We start from the raw sequence: 22,367 nt of genomic DNA on the forward strand, positions 1-22,367 counted from the left end.
GATAGTCAGCTTTAAGAGTCCGTTTCACTAGTCCGAAAAAGTAGCAAAATAAGCGTTCGGGATTTAACGTTTTATGTAAACTATTTAATGTTTTATGTAACTGGCTAGGTATTTTTACACAAATAAAGAAGGAAATTAAAGATAAAAAATTATACTATATACGTATAGTAGCAGCTTTTTAGACAACTTCTTTATTTTTAAGATTTTGAAGGTCAAACATCAATAAAATATTCCTTATGTTTGAACTAAATTTTCTCGAAAATAAAGACATAATTTAAAATTCCGTTACAATAAGGAAATAGATTGAAGTTTTGTGATTACAGTGATATATACAGTACGTCTGTCCGTTCTGTGGCTACGGGGTATCCGTGAGAGGGGAAACGATATTCTCTCGATGTTTGTCGTAAAAGATTAGACGACGCGTCCCATCAATAAAAATTCGACAAATTTGCAAGTAGCCAATAAAATGAGTGAGCGGAGCGATTTGCGGTGTCGTACTCGTCAAGTCGACGTATAAAATATATTGCTGTTTATTTAAATGTTTTTTGTCCGCATTCCTTTCATAGACACAGATCCAGCAGACGAACTGTAATTTATATGGTTTTGTAACAAATTGCTCACTAATTTATGACCAATTCTCAAGCTCTGCAAACCTTAATCAAGCCTTAATCAAAGCACGTGTGTTTGGAATTTTGGGTGTGGCTTAACACGACAGGATCGGGCTAAGTCTTAGGCAGATTTCTGAAATATAATATATATTTCCTTCAGCGACACACCCGCTTTACCCGACCCCTGAGAGCAATCCGAACAGTACAGCGTAATAGACTCCTAAGGGCGGTCAGTAACCTTCAAATCGAAGTTGGCCAAAGAATGTATAGAGTATAGAGAAGCTGAACAAATTAGGCAAAGGAAATAAAGTCTTCCTACTCTGGGTGCCCACAAATGGATAGAAGGTAATGAAAAAACAAACGATCTAGCTAGAAAATCAGCGAACACTCTACTAACGCAGAACTCAAAACCTGTAAGAATCTGGAAGACAAAGGAATATTTCTTGATTTCATTAAGAACAATCTTCGAATTGCCACGGGGTTTTTAATAGGACACTGTCTCCTCAATGGACACCTCAGTAGATTGAAGCTAAAAAACAACGGCAAATGCAAATTCTGTACGAAAAACGGGGAAACACCAGAACATCCATCCCATCACTGAATGCGCCGAGACGACAACCATTCGTCTTGCTATAAACTTTGGTACAACTGATATCGGAGATGGAGAACTAGCCTCTGTAAAACCGTCTCAGATACTGGCTTTTGACAAAGCTCTGAGATTGTATGAGGAGTTATTTATAACTCAAGACAACGTGACACAATAGATCTATAAGGTCGCGATGATGAAATTTCCCCCCTCCCATACAATCGGCATCTATAAAACTGAATAATTTCGTGAGTTCTCGATACGGTCTTCCCTCTTAATTCAGTTCAAGTAAAACGTCCGTTTTTTTCGTCTACACACAAGGTTTCACTTGATACGTTTAGACTGAACAGGTAACACGTAAGGTAAAAGATTAGATGTAGACGGGGCTTTACTGTCTGTTCTTGTACAGGCGGAATATAGGATAGTTTTTTAGTCAATGGGATCAACGAAACGTAAATAGTTGTTTCCTTAATCGTAGTAGATTTAATGTTTAGATAAATTTTTATGGTTTGTTACGGTCGTCAAGTCGCAGTAATAAAACTAGACGAAGACATTATGTTTTTTTATGACGAGTGGTTTCAATATCCGTGTACAAAAGATAGATCAAATATTATAGATTTAATTCAGCATATCATCAGCAGTACAGTACGTCTGTCCGTTCTGTAGCTACGGGGTATCCGTGAGAGGGGAAACGATATTCTCTCGATGTTTTTCGTAAAAAAATAGACGACGCGTCCCATCAATAAAAATTCAACAAATTTGCAAGTAGCCAATAAAATGAGTGGGCGGAGCGATTTGCGGTGACGCACTCGTCAAATCGACGTATAAAATATATTACTGTTTATTTAAATGTTTTTTGTCCGCATTCCTTTCATAGACACAGATCCAGCAGATGTACTGTACCGTAAAAATATAGCTAAGAGCTAGGGTGAGCCTACATATTATTAGGGTGAGCCAAAAAAACTAACCTATGGAATTTATGGGTTAAAATAATAATAATAATAATAATAAACTGGTCTTTATTTGTAATAAAGTTGGACTTATTACATTATTGTGATTTGAGCATTATGGCGAGGTTTAGCTTAAGCTACTCTTACACCTAACCATAATACGCCACATATAAAATAGTGCAAACTACTTAATACAATAATTTAAAGAAATACAAAATAAGAAAAAAAACACACAACAAAGTAAAAATACAAAAAACAAAAAAAAAACATTCTAAATACAATATAAAAATTATAGCCTAGGTATCTAATAACATATCCTTAATCTTCTTTTTAAAGAGGTCTACCGAAAGAATTTTAAAAGCTGATGAGATATTATTATAATGCTTGATGGCATTAAAAGAAAAACTACGCCGAAATAAAGTGGTCCTGTGCTGAAATGAACCTAATAATCGAAAAAAAAATATCTCCGGAAGGCAGGATTTTTAGCTCAATATAAAAAGATGTCGGTGAACATTCAAAGTCTTCCTTTTAAATACCACGTAAAAAATCGTTTTCCATTCATAGTACCATAACTTTGAAACGGTTTACGATTTTACAGTGTTTTTTCTGTTTAAGTACAAAATACTTACTGAACATCAGTTTGGATTTCTAAGCAACAGGTCCACAAATGATGCTATGTTTTCCCTCCTTAATAAAGTTTACTCCAGCCTAAATAACCATCATTCTACAGCAACAATTTTCTAAGGCATTCGACTGTGTAAATCATAAGATCCTAATTAATAAACTGCAGCACTATGGGTTCAGGGGAACATCTCTCGAATGGTTTAAGTCGTATCTGAGCAACAGAAGTCAACTTGTGAGGGTGGATACCACGTTGTCTTCTAGCAAGCCAATAGAATGTGGAGTACCACAAGGCTCAGTGTGTGCCCCATTTTGTTTCTTCTTTTTATTAACGACATCGCTAACATAAAAATCAGTGGCGAAATATGTCTTTTTGTCGACGACACTAGCTTCACTTGGAGCAACAAGGACGTCACGGCACTTCATAGGATTACATCAAATGACTTAATCAACATTAAATCTTGGTGCGATTCGAACCTCCTGAGTCTCAACATTTCTAAAACTAAAGCTTTGTCGTATAAAAACTCGCTGCAGCCTTTTGCACTTAACAACACCACCATTGACGTAGTAAAATCTGTAAAATTCTTAGGGCTTATTGTGGACAATTCTCTGAAATGGAAGATGCATATCGAAACTTTGTCGAAAAAACTGAGCTCTGCCTGTTTTGCGTTAAGATCTGTTTCTAAGGAGCTTAACTTGTCATTGGCTAGAACTGTTTATTATGCACTTTTTGAGTCGCACTTCAGGTATGCCCTTCCATTCTGGGGTACGTGTTGTGCGACTCAATTTGACCGCATTTTCAAGCTCCAGAAGAGAGCTGTTCGATATTCACTGGGATTAAACAGCAGAACTCATTGCCAGGACTTTTTTAAAAATTAAAAATATTAACTCTTCCTTCCTTATTTATATTTGAATCCGTTTGCCTAATACGTAAGCATGCATCAGCTTCTCAAGAAAGGCCATCTCACACTTATCCACTCAGGAACGCGGAGCAAGATCTTTATCTACCTACCCCAAGCTCAGAGTTAGTTAAAAGTTCAATATTATACAACTCGAAAAAAATGCACAATCACCTGCCATTTGAAATCAAATCCATAACATAATTTTCTTCATTTCGCAAAGCATTGAACTCTTATTTACTAGACAAGGCTTTCTACGCCGTGAATGAATTATATTTTGATAATCGAATTTGATATATACAGGGTGTCTCAGATTTTAATCGGGAAAATTTAATAGACGATAGAACTTGCAAAAATAAAACAAAAAGTTCATATCAACTTGTAAGATTTAAAGCTTCCTTTTCGAGATACAGGGTGTTAAAGTTACTTAAAAAAGAAAAAAAAATTAAGATATTTGAAAAACTATTTAATTGATTTTGATATATTTCAATTTCAATTTCAAAAGTACTTTATTGTTTAAAAAATATACAAATTTTTGTTAACAAAGCATAAATATTCCTAAATCTAAACCTACAGTAAAAAAAATTGTGTAAATATAAGATAGAAATACATCCATTTAAACAAACAAACAGTATTCAGAAAAATAGGTGTAAATATAATATATAACAACATAACTTGACCCGTTTATAATACTTACTATGGGACTTAATTTGATATAATTAGATTTAAGTTTAATGGCCAGGGGCGGCGGGGGGGCATCCCTGTTAAATTATTTTAAAGGAAAAAATAGGCACGCCACTGCTTTTAAGTTTAATATTATTTTTGGATTTAGTAATTAAAAATAATATTTTTTTGTCTCCTGACTTTTTTGTCTATCTTCCTTACTTCTTGCGAAAAAAATTAAATTCTAATTGGTAATTAATATTATAATTGGTATTTTAATGGTACCCTGTATCTCGAAAAGGAAGCTTTAAATCTTGCAAGTTGATATGAACTTTTTGTTTTATTTTTGCAAGTTCTATCGTCTATTAAATTTTCCCGATTAAAATCTGAGACACCCTTTATATGGATGAGCCACTTTCGAGACGCACCCGGTATAAAAAATTATATAATAACATAATACCTCACTAATACATATTCTTGAAAAATGTGTCTAATTTTTACGAAAAATCTGGTCACTTTATAACAAGTATTATGAAGGTATTTAAGTACTATTTTAATCTATATTTACAATCTTAACAAACCTGTAAAAAATACGAATTAGATATTCATGATGTAATGAATAATAATTGCAGACATGAGTGGATAAAGGTGTCATGTCGCTTTTTTAAAGTTTCGAGTAAATCGACACATATACAAACTAAAATATATGGGAAACTGAAATTGAGATCTTTGAAAGGACTTTTTTACCGCAACCAGTTATACACAAATTTATTAGTTCTGTGACGAACCACCGGTCGCGCTTGAGGGAAAAATATTATGACTTTTAGCGTTTATCAAATTAAATCAAGTCAGTTTTAATCAAATAATATGCACCGTCAAAAATCGAAAAAAGTTTTACTGGAATTTTAGTGATTATTTAAACTTTTTATTAAAAACAATGATGGAATCAGGCCGTAAACCTTTTCATAAATATGTTGTTCCGATGCCGGCATGCATGGATTTGTTTTCCAAAAGACATACATTCTCGAAGAACGATCCTACATTATTTCAAAAGTGGTATCAAGTGCGAAACCTTAAAATGGAAAATACAACACAGCAAGATATTTGAAAGATTTATAGAGTTTGTGATTTACATTTTTGCAATCAAGATCGTACCTGGAATAAAAAGAGGTTTAGAAGTTAATTCTAAAGTTTTTATATACACCAGTTCATATGGGTAAGTATATGCATTTAGTTAAATAAAGAACGTTTTCAGATATTTTGATCTAATAAAATGGAAATATAATCTTTTAGATGATCAACCTACTGGTCATTTGGTGTCCAGTGATGTCGATCCAGGTACAAATCCTGTATTTAAAGACAAACATTTGTTGTAGAACTTGTTGGTGGACCACTCACTCGTTGGTATTAGACATGTACTGTTACCTGAGAAAAAAGCTGTAACTGAAAAGGGTTGGTACCTACACCGTGGGCCAAATTAATGTCGCAAAATATTCAGTAATGAAGATGAACATTATTTTAAAAAAAATATCATATCAACTTTATAACAAAAAATATTTTAATTGGGCTGTAAATAAACAAGTTATGGCACTGATGGCTGCTTTAATTTGGCCAGAGAGTGATTCAATTATTAGATATTCCAAAGTTTATTAAAAATATTAATATGTATTACGAATCCAAACTGAATTTGGTTCATTAAAATTATCGTTTTAGATTTTTTAAATTGTATCTATCATTTTAGAGGACGGATCAGATAACCCAAATCAGGAATCTTCCAGAGTGCAGATGATGGAGTTTTGTGAGTGAGGTATAAGATCTGTCTCCTGTAAGACCTCTTTTAAGAATTTAACCCAGGCAGTTGTTTACAACCAAGTTAGGTAAGAATTAAAAAATATAATAAGTGGAGCTGGTAGATATGAAATATGTAAATTTGCTTTATCAGCAATTGTTTTTGAATCCTGCTTATTTTTTTTTTTAAAAGGCATATAAACACCATAATTATTTCTTGTGAAAAATAATGCTTGTGTTAACTTAAAGACTAAGATAAAAAGTTCATAGCCAATTTCTGTTGAGATTTTAGAGCCCTTCAACGGCATCAACTTTTAATTTTTTCATCCTATAAACCATACTCGGGTTTTTTTGATGTGTCACATAATTATACATATTTATTTGTTTCAGATCTCAAGGATAGCAAAGGAATCGTACAACCTGTGAATTCAGTTTAATTACTGAGATCAAGGATGATGAAACATTCATTATGATTATACAGAGCTACAAAGAGTTATGTTGAGAATTCAAATTATCATAATGAATTGAGACGAGACAACACCTGGGTGGAAATTGAGGAAAAATGCAGATAAAAGGCGTTTTTATATTAACGTTATGAATCCAATGTTTTTATCAAATCCTTACATAGATAATATTTCTCTACGCATAATACTAAAATTAAAAAGGTCAGGTTAAAACAACTTTAATTATCCATCGCGTACGAAAAACAGTGCTTCGCATGGCTTCGGCTTCGGCGCGCTTCGCTCAAGTGCTCATCATGCTTTAAACTTTTGCGAAGCGCCAAAATGTCATTGGATTAATTGCATGTATTTTGATTCTTAGCGTTACTTCGCTTTAATCCGTGGGTCTGCGTTTTTATACATAGATACCATTGATCCAATTTACATTTTTTCGCCGCGCTTCGAATAAGTTCGCGACAAAACTTTGTTAGTTGTATTTTATATTATTTAATGCTATTGTATTGATTTATAATTATTATTGTATTTATATGAACAAGTTAAGTATAGCAGCACCGTGCGAGCCTTCGTCTGAAGAAGACATTTTATTTATTGTATAATTTGTATTATTTACTTTTTTTAATAAAGTTATTACTAATAATAATTATTAAACATATCCACAGTTAATTATTTTTATTTTATTAACTACAGCTGTTTTTTTCTATCTATTTCATATTTTTTGATGAGTATAAGTTAATTCTAAATGAAACGTCACCTGTTTGAGAACAATACGATATAATGAGGCGATGTCGCATTTAGAGTAACTTATTCTTATTAAAAAATAGGAAATAGAAGAAAAATAATCTATTTTCTGTACAAAAAAAATAAATTACATTCCAAAAATTGATAATAGATGGCGCTAGAGTGGACAAAACAATATAGTTACCTGTAGTTAAAATGTAAAGTTTCCTGTAAAATAAAATAAAATTGTATCATAAGTTGTGTAACGACCCGATGCATGGCGCCACTGAATTCTCCAACAGACGGTGTCATTTCAGTTTCCTATATATTTTAGTTTGTATATGAATCGACAAAACACGTCTAAAAATTATTGATCGTGTATGTAACATGACACCTTTATCACCTAGGTTATTCTTTATGATATTTATATTTGATTAGAGTCTATTGGAGGATAGATCTGTCAAAGGAATGTTGAAATGCGGAATAAAACTGATTTTTAAAAAAATGCGACATGACACCTTTATCAACTCCTGTCTTCAAAATTTAAATATACAGTCAGGTGGGGCTAGAAAGGTAAGAGAGACCATCATGGAGACCATACTAGCACGACCTTTACTTTGACATTCATGATTGCAGCTGGTAGCTGCGGTTGTCATTGTCCACCCAAAGGAAATATAAATCCAACCCAATATAAACTTGTGATAATATCTAGGCTGTAATTTGCCATAGAATGCCTAAAAATATAAAATTTGTCGAATAGTTTTACGTTACCTCCCAACCCAAAGCCCACCTATAGATAGTTGTTTTCCACATATTTAGCATACATATGGCAGTTAAATAGAATTCTTTAAATACAGATTACCTGTCAAAGCATGGAGTCAGTTAAAGTTATTTGTCTCTAGATAGATGTGGTTTTTAATTAATTTTATGACCTTGCGCGAACTAAAACGACAGGAATACTTAACAGAATGAAGTAATTTTCTTCAATGTCAAGTTTATAAATTATTAATTTGTAATAAAGGAAAACGTTGAACTAAGAAAAACAATAAGGAAATAAATACATAAAATAAAATAATGCCACGTGTCATAAATTGTTATATCTAATAATAAACAGAACTTTTGATTGTATTATTGTTTTTTGACTGTAACTAGTTGCCTCTGTTGTCAGTCACTTTTGTAGAACTATATATAAATATAATTATAATAAATAGTTAGATTGTCAAAAATTGTTTTGACAAAATACATAGATTAAAATAATTATATAAAAATCATATAAATGACATAAATTTCTATTCCATGTTATAATTAAAATACATATACAGTATGTCCCCGGATTGTCTTCGTCATTCCTATAAAAATGTTTGCTTGTTCTAAAAATGGTTAATCCCGTATATAATTTTCTAAATTTTCATACTGTTTTAGAAAAAAATTTAAAGAAGATTTTTTTAGAGAAAAACATAAAGATATGGTTGAATTTTTTGAAGATATTTGAAGTCCTAAAAATCAAAACGCGTTTCTATGGTAATGTAAATTCGTTTTCATTTTTTGATAGATTGGTATTCATACGGGGTGGCCCATCGAAAACGTTCCGCAAGACATAACGGCCAGAGTATTTTCTTTTTCAAAAAATCCAAAAACACGTCAATTTTGTTTGTGAGGGGGACAACTTTTGCCCCAAAAATGATTGCAAAATCTTCAACCCTCTGAGCGGGGCTGTCATCCCCCAATTTTTTTGAAATGGGAAGGGGGGTCAAGTGATACCGCAATGAAAAGGGCTTTCTATTATCTATACTTTCCCGCTTCGTTTTTGAAAATCGGTCGAGTCATTGAGAAAATATGAAGGATTGAAATTTGAAAAGTTTATTTAAACATTTATCAGAGTAAATGATGAGGATAAATTCCTTCGACCAATTTGCTGTTTTTTGTTATTATTTCTAGATGTTTTCGCATTTTTTCACTTGCCACAAGGTTGAACGATCAGGTGCGGTAGTTGCTAGATAGCTGTTCTGTGACTTGTGCGTTGAAGTTCTTCTCAATATCGTTAAATTTTTAACAATTATGGTGTACTCACTTGCAGAAAAAGTGGAAATAATCGAACTTTATTTTACTTTATTTTAAAACGTCTTCGTTGAGTTCTTGTACCAACTGAATTTTGTACGGGTGGAACTTTTTTTAATATCCTTTGGACGCTTGTTCGATTCACGCCGGTCTTATTGGCTAATTTTCTTGTACTCAGCGTACTTGGCAACTTGACCTAATACGAATACCTCCATAGCTTCATTTACTACAGTATTTTCCCTCTGCCTCTATTTATTCATAACGGAACCAGTTTCGCGAAATTTTGCTACTAACTCGCGAACAATTTTGCCATAAAGGTGTTTGTTAGGATGGCGTTCATTGATTATCTGCGCAACCCGATTGCCACATTCATTATTTTTAAAATAAAGTTCGATTATTTCTACTTTTTCTGCAAGTGGTTACACCATAATTGTTAAAAAGTTTAACGGTATTGAGAAGAACTTCAACGCACAAGTCACAGAACAGCTATCTAGCAACTACCGCACCTGATCGTTCAACCTTATGGCAAGTGAAAAAATGCGAAAACATCTAGAAATAATAACAAAAAACAGCAAATTGGTCGAAGGAATTTATCCTCATCATTTACTCTGATAAATGTTTAAATAAACTTTTCAAATTTCAATCCTTCATATTTTCTCAATGACTCGACCGATTTTCAAAAACGAAGCGGGAAAGTATAGATAATAGAAAGCCCTTTTCATTGCGTACCACTTGACCCCCCTTCCCATTTGAAAAAAATTGGGGGATGACACCCCCGCTCAGAGGGTTGAAGATTTTGCAATCATTTTTGGGGCAAAAGTTGTCCCCCTCACAAACAAAATTGACGTGTTTTTGAATTTTCTGAAAAAAAAATTACCCTGGCCGTTATGCCTTGCGGAACTTTTTCGATGGGCCACCCTGTATAATTTTAATTATCATAATGTTTTTTGTTGTTTAAAAACTTTAAAGAAGCAAGATGATAGTTATCGGAAAATATGATACTTTAACAACAGCATAGAATATGACGTTAATCAAAATTAATAATAATCATAACATAATCAATAATCAATACATCTATTCTCTAAAAGAATGAAATCGAATTGATATTACCATAGAAACGCCTTTTGATTTTTAAGATTGTAAGAAAATTCAGCCATATTTTCATGTTTTTCTTAATTTTCTCTAAAACGGTATGGAAATTTGGAAAAGAATAAAAAGGATTAACCATTCTAGAACAAGTGAAAATTTTTATAAAGAATGCATTTTTCTCAAAATGTCAATAATGAAAAAAATTTCCTCTTGTAAAGACGAAGACGGACTTTAGAAAATTAAAAAAACTATTTGTACACTCTCACAGACTCATAGTCACTCTATTAGGGTTATCTGATAGTATTTTTAAACTTTTAAATTAGTTGATAATTTGTGAGATACAGAGGCCAACTTAATTTTTTTAAATACGGACCTGCATTTTTTATTTTTAAGTTTTGAAAGAACTTGGTCTCCTGAGTATAATGATATGCCACACTTTATACTTTTTTTGCTTTGGTTACAACACTATTTAATTATTATTTAAAATAATTTCAAGTCCGACTCTGGTTTTTTAAAGTATTTAACCTGATTATATTAATCGTAAAAATATTAATCAGCGCTAACTATTTTAGAAAAATTGAGCCAATTGGAAGATTGAAATAAATAATATCCAAGTCAGCAATTTAAAGATATTATTTTTATTGTGAATTTGAAATCTCAGTGCACGATCCAATAATATGCATAATATTAATCGTAGTTATTATAAATAAATCAACTTCTACAATTACAAACTAGTTTCTAATGCTCTACATTTCGAAAGGGTAACCACCCTCTCTATTGCACGAATTTATTTTTCGTTCAATTTTATTTATAGCTCTTTGAACTTTCTTCTTATACTTCCGAATGCATTTTGTACTCTTTATGGTAAATGTTAAGATGTATTGATTTCACTTTTACAAATAATGTATAATAATGTACCCCGCCCCCCGATCCTTGCTGGCAGGTCCAGGAACCTCGCTGGCCATTATATTGCTCTACCATTTCCAATCCATCTTCCAGTGAAATGATTTGATTGTTTATATTATATTTATATTATCTATTTTATATTATTGTTTTATTGCATTTGATTTTCCGTATTCAATATTTTACCCCACGTCATTGTTAAGTTTGAAAGCTTATGAATATTGTAACAATGAATAGATTAAATATTTAAAAAAAAACAGAGCCGGACTGGAAATTAGTTTAAATAAATTGTGCTCAAATGTCCAAAACAAAAAAAACTGTGTGACATATCATTGTCCTCAGGAGACCGAGTTCTTTCAAAACCTGAAATAAAAAACCCACGTCAGTTTTTAAAAAAAATTAAGTTGGCCTCTGTATATCACAAATTATTAGCTAATTTGAAAATCTAAAAATACTATCAAATAGCCCTAAAAAGCGGCTATGAGAATGTGCAATTATTTTTTTGATTTTCTAAATAGTAACGACAGAAAAAAATAAAATTGATTTTCAAAAAAATCCGTTTTTTCAAAAAAACTCAGCAATCCTTGAAATTTTTAAAACTTTTTTGATGGCATCTTGGTGAACAAAGCGCAACTTTACCCTAATTTAACCATGTTCGAATCTATTACGGTTACCGAGATACCATTGCTCGCACCCCGAATTTGTAGCACCCTGTATATAAATATATTATCAATTATTTGATTGAAAAAATGATAATTTTTAAATTAAACATTTTATCTGCCATAGAACACTATATTCTCTTTTCGTAGAGTAGAACGGTAAAGTAGTTTAAACATTGGTCGCTTAAAATTTATTATGTTAGAAATGTTTGAACTACACGACTCTACTGTACCAGCAGCTGGAATATAAAATCAGTTAATCATCCGATCCATCACCTACAGCATTTTAATTTTTTTAGACAAATTAACCATCTCCGTCGTACGCAATAAAGAAAAGATGAAAAATGATTTTTTAAAGACGCTGGAGGCTCGCTGCCAAACAATCGCATTCAATCGATTCCAATTAAGCCAGACTAAGTTTTGACCACCAACGGACAGTGTTTATGTATGGTGAAAGAAAGAGGTTCCTCTTTTTTTCTTTTCGAACCTATTCACGACCTCAAAGAATCCCGTTCGAAAGAAAAACGATCGGCCATGACCTACGTAAAGATAGAGGCCTAACTTTTTGGACGGGTAAGTTGACGATGACGTTACATAAGTAGTCGGGTATTTTAGCATGTATGTAAACGGAAATGTACAGGGTGGGTCAAATTCGACGCTTTTAAATGGAAACACCCTTTTCTATAGGAGATAGACAAAAACTAATATCGGTGTCTGGAGATCAATTTTTGTCAAAAACATGATGGTGAAAACCGCATATCGATATCTGTTACCGTTTCGAAGTTACGTGGTGTTTTTCAAAAATGTGCATTTTTAACAAATCGCTGTAACTTTTTTGCTATGGAAAATTTTGTATTTTTATGAAACATTTCCAAAGCACCTTTTTACGTAGAATTTAATGGTTTAAGTATAATTTTTTTAAAATTAATAATTTAAGAATTATCAACAGAAAATTTGATTTTTTATATGGGACACCCTGTATATTTTTAATTTATTGAAAAGAATTTAAAATTACCTTTCAAAAAATATAACACACTTGATATTTTGTTCGATTCCTCTTCGAGATATAGAGTATATAAAAATTTGCCCGCTTTAAATAAGGAGGCTTTGAACGGCATCGGCTGTAATGCAAAAAAATTCTAGCTGTGAGCATCAATTAAAACGAAAATAATATTTGCTATGAGAGATGCAGAATTTTATAACAAATTAAAATATATTTACATCCAACATCAACACATTTAAACTATATCTAGTAACAATAAAAATAAATAGCAAACAACATGAGATTTTGCTACAGGTGTTCGACATATCGATCGTCTTCTGTTATGGACACACGGTTCAGTTTTTGAACATTTCTCGCGGAATTCATTAACTCAGTAGGGGTGAAAGATATCCTCTCATAACTGCTAAGTATTTCTAATTCTTGTCTAGATTATACGGAAGAATAAGGAACTTTTATTCTTCCGCAAATATATCCATAGGATTAGATCCATGGGCACTAAGTCAGGCGGCCTCGACGGCCAACGGCTGGGATCTTGGTTAGCTATTCAATTATTCTTGAAATTGGCTGCAAAAATTTGCTGACAACTTCAGCGTTCAGAGGCGGTACGTCGTCTTGCTGAAAAAATATGTTTTCGAGTTCCATTAAGGGCATATCATGAATAAGGGGTCCAAAGGCCAAAGCCTACTAGTTAAAAGTGGCGAACTTTTAAAAATTCTGTATTTCGAAGGGGATTATAACAAAATATCAAATGTTCTATATTTTTGGAAAGGTAATTTTAAATTATCTTCAGTTAATTAAAAATATATTGGCTGTCCCAAATAAAAAATCAGGTTTCACTCCCATATAACATGGTAGGGATTATAATTGCTCGGTACACTGCAAGTTTTGTTGTCATAATTGTAGAAAACCCTGTCTTTTAATTTCCAGAATGCTCTTGAGGCGCTACTAATCCTGTGCTGAATTTCAGAGTTAATATTGGCCTTTTCCGAAATCAAACTGCCAAGGTAATTGAATTCCGCCACATATTCCAATAGTTCTTCTCCGTTTTTTATAGCATTGTTGCGACACAACCCCCACCGCTAGACCAACAGGCGAGGACAGTCTGCCAGCATATTTCCTAAACCCCTGCATAATAAAAAAAACGGAAATGTAATATTTAATTGGTCAACTAAAGCAGTTTAATATTTCTATAATAAAAAAAATTGTGTGTGCACTATGTGCGCATATTTGAAGTGAAACTTCTTACTAATAGCTATTAAATTGAAGGATATATATTTTTTATGAATGCTTTTTATAAACTTCAAAAGAATTGAGTTAATATAAAACAGTATACTATTCTAGCTTTATAATTTTATAATGTTTTTTTTTAATTTTTATTAAAAAACGATAATTCTATTACCCGGCCGGATAGCTGTGGCCATTACACCAAAATACTACCACATCTATGTCTCTGACTTCTACTAACTGCTGCTAACCTACAATTTGTTTTGTGTAGTCTGTGGTCTGTTTTTGTTTAAATGTATGGTTCATTATTCATGTTGGGTATTTATTTTTAAATTAATGTTAATTGTTAGGCAACCAGTAAACTCATAGAATATGTATTTCTTTTGCATAATCAAAATTGTCAGCCTAAATTTTATATAATCAAATTGTCACTCTAAATCGCTTATCTTTTTTAGACAGATGCCACTTGTGTCATTATTCAATTCATGATTCGAATTCTCAGAATTTTTTTAACAAAAGTTTCATCTTAAAATACATTTTTTATCAATCACAATTGTTTATCTCCATCATTTACCAGATTAATAATATAGAAATTACAGCTCAATTACAAACAATTCATTATTTATAGGGATTTATAGTAATTTTATTAAATTATACGAATATTCTCGTTGATTAGTGGATTGAAATAAATTAGATAGTGTCCTCCAATGAAAATGCGAGTTACTAACTCTAAATTCTAATTCTGAGCTGGCAAATGAGCTAGATGCTTTACCTAGACCGTTATTCAGAAGCTTCAAACCTATCGATGAAAATATAATATTATGAAAATATGCATGAAATCAAGGTTGGTACAATTTCAAGTTTATTTAGTGATTTTCTTAACCGCGTATGACACAAATCGTTACCCAGTGTTGCCACACGCTTATTTTTCATCGGGGTAAATTATCACGAGATAACGGGGTTAAATTGTTTTACTTACGCTGTACTGTTCGGGTCGCTCTCAGGGGTCGAGTAAAGCGGGTGTGTGGCCGAAAAAAATATACAGGGTGTTTCAAAACAAATGCGAAAAATTTCAGGGGGCGATTCCTTGTTTAAAATAAAGGATGAAAACACACTTTCTGGTAATTTTTTCACTTTTTTAAAATGAGTAGAAGGGGTTGAAATAAACTACCCCTATCATTTTTGTTAACGAAATTTAAAGAAAAATCTTATCAAACACATGCAAAAAAAATTAATTTGGATAGCTTGGTTTGTTTAGAAACTTTTTTATCTCTAGTGTTTCTTTGATAAAACTCGCCGATTTGAAATTAAAAAATAAAATGTAAAGCATTACATGTCAGGATAAAAAACATTTTTAGATAAAGAATCTAGTGATAATAACGATAATAATAAGAATCTAGATAATAACGTATTGCAGTAGAGTAATGTCAATAAAGTAATATTAGAAACATCCCCTAAAAAGTAACAGCGACCGACTAGATTTTATCCTAAAAAAATTAGAGCAGCCCACTAGATTCTCTATCTAAAAATGTTTTTTGTCCTGACATGTAATGCTTTACATTTTATTTTTTAATTTCAAATCGGTGAGTTTTATCAAAAAAACATAAGAGATAAAAAAGTTTCTAAACGAACTAAACTATCCAAATTAATTTTTATTAATTTTTTTGCATGTGTTTGATAAGCTTTTTTTTTAAATTTCGTTAAGAAGAATGATAGGGGTAGTTTATTTCAACCCCTTGCACTCATTTTAAAAAACTGAAAAAATTACCAGAAAGTGTGTTTTCATAACAGTAATGCTTCCATAAAATTTCATTAGTCTATCGTTTTTCGTTTTCAAGGTAAAAAATAAAAACATTATTTTTCCGCCATCTTTGTACCGCGATATCTCCCTAATGGTTGACTTTTGACCCAACGTTTATAAAGCAAACTACCCTTTATTTTGAACAAGGAATCACCCCCTGAAGTTTTTCGCATTTGTTTTGAAACACCCTGTTTATTATATTTCAGAAATCTGAAAGACTTAGCATGATCCTGTCGTGTTAAGCCACACCTAAAATTCCAAACACACGTGCTTGAATTAAGGCTTGACTAAGCTTTGCAGAGCTTCAGCATTTGCCATAAAATAGCGAGCAATGTGTTACAGAACCATATAAATTATATATCACTGTAATCACAAAAATTTTAAATTGTGCCTTTATTTTCAAAAAATTTAATCCAAACATAAGGAATATTTTGTTGATGTTTGACCATCAAAATCTTAAAAATAAAAAAGTTGTCTAAAAATGTGCTACAATACGGATATAGTATAATCCTTTATCTTTAATTTCCTTCTTCATTTGTGTAAAAATTCCTAACCAATTTTTCCATAAAACGTTAAGTGCCGAACCCTGATTTTGCTAATTTTTCGGAATAATGAAATCGACTCTTAAGTTAGGCCTCTATCGTCGTGTTGGTTATGGATTGGCATGTCCTCTTTTACAGCTACTAAATTCACCGGTTACCATATGTCGACCGTAAATAAAGAAGATCCAAGAAGAGCAAAAGAAAATGATGATAAAAGATCATGCAATATTGTTTCCAAAATTATAGGGTTATTCGGTCTTTTTTTTATAAATGACAAGATAATGATACGTTGTGATGTTTTGACTTTAGTTCGACATCAATTAAAATTGGTTCAAAGATATCTCGTGCAAAATACTATTCTTATTCATACATTCATTCAGATACTTAAAGCATTTTACTAATTTAAGAAATAAAGGCAATACCAAAACCAATCTTCTCCTATACTCAACCTCAACCATTAATATTATACAAAAAAATATACTTAACAATTATAATATTTATAACATATTTAGTATACACATTTAATTAAAATAGATAATCTAAAAAATTCAAACTGGTTTTTATACATGCAATTGAAAGACGTGTTATTATAGTGTGAACGAGAGAATAAAAATTTAATAGCTCTTCAGGCGTTGTCTTTATCTTTTTCTGGCCACCATTTAATAATTTTTACGAGCGTTATTAGAATTCCGAGCCCGTTTCTTATAAAGAAATATAGTGCTAAAAGAATGTAATAAAATAAGTTTTTCCAGCTACGTAAAAGAACAACAGATGGTGCATTCAAAGAGAATGTAATGAAATTAGTATTTTCGTAACAAAAATAACAGATCAATCAACTGTGATATGATGTATAATGTAGAATGTTTAGGAGGGGAGTTGTAGTTGGTTAGGTTGTAGAGCAAAATTGTTAGTTGTGTTTGCAAAATCACCGCGACCTTACCCCTTTTTTGAGTTATAACGAGTTATAACTCATCATACAGTCCAGGGCTTTAACAAAAGCCAGTATCTGAGACGGCTCTACATAGGCCTGCTCTCTATCCTCGACATCAGCCGTACCCAAGGTTACTACAGTAAACAGGTTGCCTCGTAACTTTTGGACCAATAGGAGCGAGGCTCCAACTACGTCACAGGTATGCTAGAGAACGTATAAAATCATAGATTAAGGAATAAAAAGAGAACGGACAAAAAGAGATAAATGGGCATTGTAATGAATGTAATAAAGAAAACAAACATTAAACAACTGAAAATATACACAATGAAATATCGATTCGGAAATGCACTGTCGGACTATCGGCAGTTTGTATCCCTTTATCTATGATCGGCCGCATACCCATGACGTAGTTAATGATTGATGACATTTTCGATAATGGCGAATCGAGTTACGAGACAACCTTATCTTTTAATAACCTTGAGCCGTACCAAAGTTCATGGCACGAACGGTCGTCGTATCGGCGCACTCAGGTGTTCTGGTGTTTCCCATTTTCCCCACAGAATCTGCACTCGCCCTTGTTTCTCAGCTTGAGCCTACTGAGATGTTCGTTGAGGAGACACTGTCTTCTTAGAAATCCCTTGACAATCCGAAGATTGTTTTTACTTAAATCAAGGAAAATCTTCGATTTTTCTCGGTCGTAACTTTTTAGAGTGTCTTAGACCGTTGGAGGACACCCATTCCAGGTTACGTATGGAGTCTTCCAAGTCCTTCGGTTCCGTTTTCAGTTCGTTTCCGCTTGGAAAACAGAACGGTTCCGGTCCAGTTAGTGGACTGTTCTTTCCTTTTCTAGCTAGCTCATTTGCTTTTTCATGCCTTCTGTCCCTTGGTTAGCAGGCACCCAGAGTAGGAGGACTTCATTTTCTTAGCCTATTTGTGATAGATATGAATTTTTCAGCAATAACTTACAATTTTTTTAAAATTTTTGCTATCATTCTCAACCACTCCTAGCCACATTATCTAGGTTAATTTTGATCTGAACAAAAAAAGTATAGAAATAATTTCTATGTAAAATTTGACGCTCCACAACTTTGATTTGAACTTCTTTTTCTAGCTCTTACCGTTTCTCCGAAATTTCGGAAAAAGAATTTTATTTATTTATTTCACCCCTTCTCGGGGGTGAATTTAAAAAAATCTTTCACAATTCGTTTTTAGATCTTCTAAAGATCTTCTAAAATTTAAATTTTTTGCAAAAACTCGCATTTAAATTTTAAAGGCCTATTTTCTTGGACTAAAAGTTTTAAGTGGTTTAATTTTGTACACCCGTATAATCTGAATAGGTAAGTATAGGTTATTTTTTTGTTCGAGAGATTACGCCCTCGGAAGATTTTAACACTTAATAATAAAAACATAATTAAATACAAAACGCAATAAAAAACGTTTATTGCCCTGGCTGCCACTTAATCGTGAATAATTACAGGTTATTCACACGATAAGTATTCCTACTTAACTGCTCTTGTACTTAAATTACACCTGCATTAATTCACATTTAACACGTTCGTATATCAAGTCAACCGCAGAAGCAGTTATTTGGTCATATATTAACTCAGAATAAAGCTATCAAAAATTCGACGTTTTTATCGTCAATAATACAGTCTGATTTCTTCTTTTCAAATTATCTTAAAGTCTTCTTTTCAAATTATCTTAAAAGTCGAAAAATTTAACAACGGTTTCTCTTTTTTTTTTTGAACATATTATTCTGCCGTGATCGTTTTTTTTTTCAATAACAAAAGGGGCCATCTTCTGCCGGAAACACTGCGACCTGTGACGCCTATTGTGTTTGTCCCCTTTCTATATCTGCACCCATTCTCATATCCCTGTGTCCTACACTAACTTATGCAGGTCCTTTATAGGATGGGAGCATAGTTCCTCCGGTTCTAGCCTAGCTTTTCCAAATAAAAATGTCGCTTGCGATCCAAAGCCTCGCAGTGACATATTATGTGCTCCGCTGTTTCGTGATCTTTATCGCAGAGTCTGCAGCAAATACTTCCTTGATAAAGGTTGAGCTTGTTCAGGTAACACTTGACAACCATGTGTCCTGTCAAGAGGCCTGTTGTAATCCGCACTTTATTCCTGCTCAGCATAAGCAGTTCTTTTGCGGTTTTAGAGCTAGGCCCTCGGATAGAGGCCTTTCTGTGTCTGTGCCCATGTTTGTTTCTCCAGTGGACATTCTGTTTTTTCTGATCCAGAGTGTTAGTGCACTACGGACCCTAAATTTTGGTATTCCCAGTACTGGCTCTGGACCAAAATAGGATGCTGATGATCCTTGCCTAGCTGGCTCATCGGTTTGCCGTGATCGCTACTTTTTCTATTATCAGTTCTAATTTAAACTGCTTGAAATTTAATTTCTACGTCAAAATCTTCATAAAAAAATTGCTCTCTGCTTGATTATCAGTACACTGAAAAAAATATTGTTCATAATATTAATGAACATTGATTATTAACTGTTCTTTCATTGGGACAATGATTTTTTTCATTATATTAATGATTTGTTAATCATAGATCGATGCGATAATCTGATTTATTAATAGTATGAATCTAATTTCATCAATATAATGAAAATCTGGTTATTAAATTAATGTAAGATTTTCATTAATATAAAGAACGCGTTCATTGTCCCAATGAATGCGTTCTTTGTTTTAATGCTGAAACTTTAATGAACACATATTCATTATATTAATGTACGCGGTTATTAATATCAGGAATAAAATATTAGGACTTAAATGGTGGCCATCTTGATCGGTTACTTTGGCAGTTTAATAACGCCTGCGTGTGGTTGAGTTATTCAGTGAGGCCTTAGTTTCATTAGAGCGGTAAGTGTTCTCTTCAATATTTTAAATATTTTAAATATTTTAAATAAAAGTCCTATCGTATTGTAGTTAATTTGTTGTGTTGTCAAATCAAATTCCGCTGTGTGAGATCTCTGGTGTGGGTATTCATTAAAACAGCGGTTTCCAAATATGTTTCAGAAGATAAAAAACCAAAAGAAGAAAAACATAATAACAAGTCGAGGCATGAAACTGATTATGGTAAATTCGAATGTTCGTTTAATATTTGGCATTTTAATTATTTTTATATACGTCTTTTAGAACCGGAAGAAGATGTTGAGACCTGCCTTCAAGCACTCAAATTCGACAATTTAACATCGGACCCACTTGATGCGACTTGGAAAGCCTGTTGCAAATTCGTCTAGACGTTATCAAGTCTAAGGATACAGCTAGTATAATGAAGAAGAAGAAATGGTCTTTTTATAGAAATCCCTCAGGATATCGACTGGTAAATTAATTTTCTTATTATAATTTACCCTAAAATTAATAATAACATTACTATTCTCTTCGTCGATTCGATTTTTTAAATTTTTAATTTGTATACGCTATATCGAGTTTAATAAATTATTATTAGTTTATTGCACTTGTTTTTTACTGCCCTAATGGAAAAATTTACTGTGCTCGTAAGTAAGTCGGCACTATTGGTAATTTTGTTACCTTTGGAGCTAAGGGCTTGTTCAAATGGAAATCTATTTATAGTAGAATTGTTTTAGGTAGTTGACTGGGAAATGACTATCAATGACATTTCATATCAATGACAGCGATCTTTATCATCGATTATATGGTATAACAAGAGTTACTAATAGTGTCGACTTTTAAATGTATAACTAAATAGGTTATGAAATTATTTCATTGTATTATATTGTATTAAATAAATTTCATTGTATTAATGATACGGTTCATTAATATAAGGATTTAGGTACATTATATTAATGAAATCTGTTCATTGTACCAATGAATGTGTTTTTCAAATTAATGAACACTGTTCATTGATTTAATGAACTTAAATTTCATAGAGATAATGAATTACTTTTCATTGTGCCAATGAAATCGTTCATCGGCTCAAAATTAATGATTTAATCCATTATATTAATGAACTTTTTCATTATATTTATGTCGACTTTTGGTTCAGTGTAGCCGCAAGGCAAAGATCATCATTTTTTGGCCTTGGTCCAGAGTCAGTACTGGAATATCCAAATGTTTAACCCGCAGTACAGTAAAATCTTGAATCAGGTAAAAACAGAATGCCCACTGGAGAAATATACAGGGGCACAGGCATAGCAAGGCATTTATCCAAAGACTTAATTCAAAAACTACAAAGGAACTGCTAATGCTTAGAAGGAATAAAGTACCGATTTTAACAGGTCTCTTTACAGGACATATGGCTGTCAAGTGCTGCAGACTCTGCGATAAAGATCCTGAAACAGAATATGTCTCTGCGAGGCTGTTTGGAAAAATCGAAAAATTTTGGCACTTTTTTATCTTTCACATAACTTAAAGTTCACATAGCCCAAGAACATTTCAATCTCAACAGTACTGTAGTGGCTCTTGGCTCTCTATTTGTACATATTAAGTTGTTAATATGCTTTAAATAGCTAAAATAAATCGTTAAATTTAGGCGTTTTAATTAACGATAGCTATTCGGTGAGAAAGATGTCAGTTTTGCAAAGGAAAATTATCTATAGAAGATAAGAAAGTTAAAGTGTATTGTGTGGGAAAATATGACACCTGGCAAGAAGGACGGACAACAGATGGACCACAAAAATTACAGCATGGTAATCATGGTAGTCCGAGGAATTAAGAGACCTGGAAGAAGACCAAACCTGAGATGGGACCATGATATTAAAAAATCAGGAATAACTTGGGCGCGCACAGCCAACAATAGACAACAATGGGTCCAACTACAAAGAGGGAATCTAGATATGTGAGGGAGACTACACCATAATTGGAAATGGTTGAATAAGCTCAGTATGATGATG

The 22,367-nt window shown here is 32.4% G+C and overlaps 1 long non-coding RNA gene across 1 annotated transcript; it reads left to right on the plus strand.

Annotated features, from left to right (window-relative positions):
- Positions 1–5,631: 5,631 nt before the first annotated feature.
- On the plus strand, positions 5,632–7,146 carry LOC115880640. Its single transcript, XR_004049916.1, has 3 exons — positions 5,632–5,779; positions 6,069–6,204; positions 6,506–7,146. It is a non-coding gene; the product is annotated as an uncharacterized LOC115880640 (long non-coding RNA).
- Positions 7,147–22,367: the final 15,221 nt, after the last annotated feature.

Source organism: Sitophilus oryzae, unplaced genomic scaffold (assembly GCF_002938485.1).
Source record: "Sitophilus oryzae breed Bouriz unplaced genomic scaffold, Soryzae_2.0 scaffold_1639_pilon_pilon, whole genome shotgun sequence".
NCBI lineage: Eukaryota > Metazoa > Arthropoda > Insecta > Coleoptera > Curculionidae > Sitophilus > Sitophilus oryzae.